Below are 6,028 nucleotides of genomic sequence, written 5' to 3' on the forward strand. Positions count from 1 at the left end.
GAGTGATTACAAGCTAGGGAGCCACGGCAGCCCTGCTGGTAATCACTGTCATGGTGACCAGACGTCGGCACGCGTGCCCACAGAGAGGGCTCTGTCTGCCCCCTTTGGCACACATGCCATAGGTTCACCACCATGGATATAGGGGGTCCAAGTTGAATAGGACCAATCAAGTTCTGTTTGTCCGGACCAATAATAAGCTCTTTGCATGTATAATACAGGGTTACTATAAAAGGAATACTTTCAACATTTTATAGAAGCCACGTTTGTATTGATAAAGCAGAAAATCTCCCGTTTTTGTTTAGAATGTCTTTATTGGCTATGGCCATCTTTTTTGTGGGATGGTGTGCAATTTTTTGTTTTCACTTAAATGGACATTTTTTTGTAGTGTTTCTCTTCTGCAGCTCCTACTTATCACTGTACAGAGGGTCCCCTACTTGGTTCCGTTCCAGGAACCTGTTCACAAGTACATTTGTTCGTATGTCCGAACAAATGGTTGTATGGAGGGGATCGCGGGTGGATCCCGCTCCATACAATGTCGGGTGCCGGCTGTTCTTACAGCGGACACCCGGCGGCAGCAGTTCTGATGAGCTGCACCACTCGTTAACTGTTAACACTTTAAATACCACTGTCAGCAGTATTTAAAGTGTTAACGCTGGACATTCAGGGGGCCTGTGCAGTGTCCCGCGATAGATCATGGATGCTGTTCGGTTGCTAGGCAGCCGGGGTCCTTCTGAAAGGCCCCAGGGCTGCCTATATAGTGTGCCTATCAAGTGCACGGCTTGACAGGCCCTTTGTATAGGCAGCCCTAGGGCCTTTCAGAAGGCCCCCAGCTGCCTAGCAACTGCACAGTGTCCCGCAATCTGACCGGACAGGCTTGATAGAAGCCATAGCATTACATCATACTGTGCAGGGCAGATTGTTCGCATCTTGCGAAGTTCGTAACTCGAACGTTCACAAGTTGGGGACTATCTGTATATATAAACGGAGGTCTTAAGGCTCAGTGGGAGATCTGGCTTTGTTTCCCTCTGCTCTCTCCTTTCCTGCACCTTGTTATCAGCTAATTTATGACCATAAAACATTAGCTGATGGGCTGGGGGGAATTGCTGCGGACTTTCCGTGCGTACTTTCCACATACATTCTTAAACCTAAGACTGAACAGCAAAATGGACGCGATTTGCAAAAATCTCATTCACACGAAGCCACAGGAAAACTGACTTTCGGTGCGGAATTCAAATCCGCGTCATGTCAGTTTTGGCGCAGTTTCCACTGCGGGCTCTTTTCTCTCTATGGGGAGAGATTTCTGCAGCAGCATGCAGGCTGAAAGATCACTTTATATCTGCGCCAAATGACGCGGGGTTTGAAGCAGCCTTTATGCTGCGGAAATCTTGCAGAATGTCCATGTGGTTCCACTGCAGACGTTCCACAAGACTTCCATCCCGATGGAACCCAGCCATGAGGTGTAATAGAGCAGAGGGAATCTAAGGGTTCTTTTACACGGGACGATATGTTGGGCAACAGATGCCCAGCAGGGTGTCCCAGCGCTGATGCCAGGGCATTGTTGGCTAAATGGAGGTGGAGCTGGTGATTGTTCATGCCCACCCACTTCCATTCACATGGAACGATATGTCGTTCAGTCCCTGCATACATTTACACTGAATGATAATTGTTCAGATTCTCGCTGGATTGCAGGAATCTGAACGATAATCAATCCGTGTAAAGACATCTTAAGCTGTCAGTCCAGCCTAACGGACAGATCTCCTACTGAGACTTAAGGCCCATTTACATGGGATAATTGTAGGGCAAACGATACCCGACACTCGTTCCCACAAGTACCCACTTTTGCACGGGAGCTAGTATTGTTGCTTCACAGCGGGGCGGCTGGAGGAGATTTCTCGCCTCCCGCTCCCCTGCCTCTCTCCATTCACTTAACATAGCAGCGGTTCAGTACTGAACATTCACCATTTACACTGAACGATGAGCGAACAGGATTTTAAGCTTCATAAACGATGGACGTTGAGCGATGAGTGTAAATAGCAGCCGTTCAGTACTGAACGGCAGCTGTGTTAAGTGAATGGAGAGAGGCGGGGGATAGCAAGGAGAGAAATCTCATGCAGCCGCTCCGCTCTGAAGCAACGCTACTCGCTTCTGTGTAAAAGCATGCGGGGACGAGTGTCGGGCATCGTTTGCCTGACATTCGTCCTGTCTAAATGGGCCTTAAGTCTTAGTAGGAGGCACACACTGGCATACAGTGATAAGTAGAAGCTACAGAAGACCAATTGCAGCATTTTTAATGAAACTTTGTTGCAAAAAATGGCTGTCAACCCAAAATACATGCAGTTAAGTGAAAAAAAAAAGCCTTTAACCCCTTAATGATTTAACCTATTTTGGGTGTTGCCGTATGAGGGCTTGTTTTTTGTGTGGCAAACTGTAGTTTTTATTGGTGCCATTTTTGGATAAATATACCATATTGTAAAACTTTTATTAATTTTTTTGATAGAACGGAGAGCAAAACATCAATTCTGTGGTCTATGGTCATGACAGCTCCATGCTCCAGGTAGCCGACAGCCTGGACCAGTCATCCCGGGCTGCAGGGAGTCCTCCCCGGCAATGCGATCGGCGTTATCCAGTGGACCAAAATGACGAACATATACGCAGGAGACAGGGAGCCCAGGAAACTTAAAACCTCCTTGCTCCCGTCAACCAACGGTCGCCGAGAGCCTAGAGCAGCGACCTCGTTGAGTGGTCCCCGGTCCGGTCACGTAATAAAAAGGTAGCAATCTACCTTAGGCCGGTCTCGCATGACCGGATAGGAATTACGGATCCCGCATGCGTCTGATCCGCGGTAATACGCAGATCAATCAAATGTATTAGATTACACAAATCCACTCACATTAGCGGGTCAGAATTACGTAATCCACTCGCAGAAAAGAGAACGCAGCAGGTTCTATTTTACCGTGGATATCTGTAACATAGATCCCATTGTACTCCATGGTCGCGGATATACCCGCCACTTATACGTAACTTCATTGTATACGGGTATCCGTGTCATCGCTAAGCGACGGTGTGGGAAATACAAATTTTAAAAAAAGGTGTACTGCGCATGACCGCCTGTGTGAGTACACAGTTATGCGCAGCACATTACTCGGCCGTACGAAGCGCCATGGCCGGCTCACAGCTGGGCTCCGCTGCGGGCCTCCGCAAGTGGATTCCACATCCAGCCTTGTGACCCCCGCGTTATTCAGACCGCTACCTGTAATACGTAATTTACAAGAAGCCCCGTGAACGCTCGCCTTCCTGCAGTTCAAGGAGCAGCTTGTTAAGCGCCTTCTCTATGAGTTCGTCGCACCTCAGCAAGATTACGAAGCCTCACAGTGCGCCACTTTACACCCCATTCCTGCCACTGAGGTCAAAAAATACCCCCCAAAAAGCATAAGAGGAGGGGGGAGACCCGACTTTATTGCCCCATGTACCCATCCCAACCAGCCCCCGTAATTATCCCTGTCTTCAGAAATACCACACAGTTCACATTATTACTTTTATCTAAGATTTAGGAAACGCCAAAAAGGGCGTGCGGGGGCAAAGGAGGGGGGAGGATATTTTTAGGGAGTCAATTTTTATTCCGCACCAGTGAGCAATGGGGCCTGGAATTTATTCAGTTGTGCCTTGCAATCCAACGGATGTTCCCTCCATTATAGGCCTTGCCATGTGTCCTGTAAGTAGATTAGGGCCACAACGGGAATGTTCCTGAACACGGGACAAACGGTGATATCCATTTTGGGGTGACCGTCTTCAATCCTATGTACGCTGTACAAAAACCCCTGTTTTTAAATTGACACAATTGCCAAAAAAATAAAAATCGTAATTTTCTTCCTACTGCTTTGCTTACATTTATTCAAAAATTGTAGGGTTAAAATACACCGTACATGCCTAGATGAATTTGTTAAGGGGTCTAGTTTTCAAAATGGGGTCACTTGTAGGGGTTCTCTATGGTTTTGGTTGCTCAAGAACTCTACAAGTGTGCAATGGGGCCTAAAACGCCTTCAAGCAAAATCTATGCTCTGAAAGCCACCGACTACTCCTTTCATTTTGGGCCCCGTTGTGCATCCAGACATAAGATTAGGGCCACACTAGGTATGTCTCTGAACACGGGACAAACAGGGGTATCCATTTTGGGGTGTCAATACTCATTTTCATTTGCTCTATAGGAAAAAAATATGGCTTTAAAATGACATATTTGCCAAAAATATAACATTTTACTTTCTCTCCTCTAAATTGAAATAATTCCTGAAAAAAAACCGTGGGGTCAAAATACTAATGACCCCCCTCAGTAAATACATCAAGGAGGGTAGTTTTTAAAATAGGATCATTTGGGGGGGGTATCTGTCATTCTGACACCCATGAGCCTTTGCAAACTTGGCTTGCTGTATGAAAACAAAGTGTTCCTTAAAATGCTGAAAAGTAATGTTAAATTTGTACGTCTCCTAAATGGTTAAAAGAACACAAATGTTTTTCAAATGTGCATTCAGAATGAAGCAAACAGATGGATATATATTAGCAAAACATGTGTACAGTATGTTTGAACATATTTGATATATTACAATTGAAAATTTGAAAAAAATGACAATCTTTTCAAAATTTTCCCAATATTGGCACTTTTAATAAATATACACAAATTCTATCGGACTATTTCCCCACCTAAATGAAGTACAATATGTGGCAAAAAAAACTGTGTCAGAATCACTTGGATATACAAAACCTTTACGGAGCTATTCTATGTTAAAGTGACATGTCAGATTTCCAAAATTTGGCCCGGTCATTAAGGCGCAAACGGGCTTGGTCACATGCAACAAAACATGCCTGGAACACTCTCCCATAGTAGTCATGAGTCATCTGTTGTCTATAGGTTCCCATGTCCATGAGAATGCTGTGAAGCATCTCTAGATGCTGTTAACTGCTGCTCCAGCGAGATAGCAGCCCCCATAGTTATGTCCAGGCAATAGAATAAAAATACTACAGTCAGAAAATAAAAGCAGATTAAAAAAATGGAAACTGTTTCACTGGCTAGTAAAACAAATGTAGGAGATACATTCCTTGTAAGAACTGAGAGCAGCGGGTTTAAGGAATATCAATAGATCTGATCAATAGAGGATCTGCAGGAAGCTCAGGGAGACACATATGTTCTACTCCTATGTATCATAAAACTATGACAACTAAGATATGACTACTTAGAGCTGATGGATGAGCTATACCACTATTGGCATAAAACGTGCACATATAGAGTTGTCACTCCGCCTCGCGCCCTTTTGGCCACATGCTCAATTGCTAGATTTAGGATAGCAAAGAGTCAAAGGGAATACCGTTGTCCTGCTTTCACGTCTTGTTCTTAGGCAGTGCAGGAGTTGATATGAACACTAAGGTTGTATTTGTTACTGTTTTTTTAGTTCCGGTGGTTATGTGCATTCAGCTTATAGAATGTACACAACAGGGGAAAAATGTCTTCTAGGAGGCAAACACTTCTGTATGGTATCCTGCAGCATATCGCTCCAGATTTGCTGTAACTGATCCTCTGGATTGTGCCAAGTCACAGACTGTTGAAGTTGGTGTCCCAGATGATCCCATACATGTTCTATTAGTGATAATTCTGCCACTCCACAGCAAAGGCAGGACTGCGGCGCTCACCCCTAGGTTTACACACAGAAACACGGATGCCATTAGTGCCCAAACTAAAGCTGAATTCGTGAATGAAGACAACCCGGTTCCACTCTGTAGCGTCCAGTATTGTCATTCACGAAACCACTGCAAGCAGAGGGGAAGTCCTTAGAAGTAATGGGCACTTTGAGACCAAATGTCCCTCAGCAAAGTGCCTGGAAATGGTTCTGACAGATACAGGAGACTACAATAGTGGCGCCACCTGTCTCTAGATGGTGGACAATGAAACAATTAGAGCTCTTTATGCTTGTCAGAGGATCAGACGATCCTCTCACCTTGTGTGCCCTCACACATCCACAGGTCCCAGCACCTCCTAACA

Source organism: Eleutherodactylus coqui, chromosome 5, assembly GCF_035609145.1.
Source record: "Eleutherodactylus coqui strain aEleCoq1 chromosome 5, aEleCoq1.hap1, whole genome shotgun sequence".
Lineage (NCBI taxonomy): Eukaryota > Metazoa > Chordata > Amphibia > Anura > Eleutherodactylidae > Eleutherodactylus > Eleutherodactylus coqui.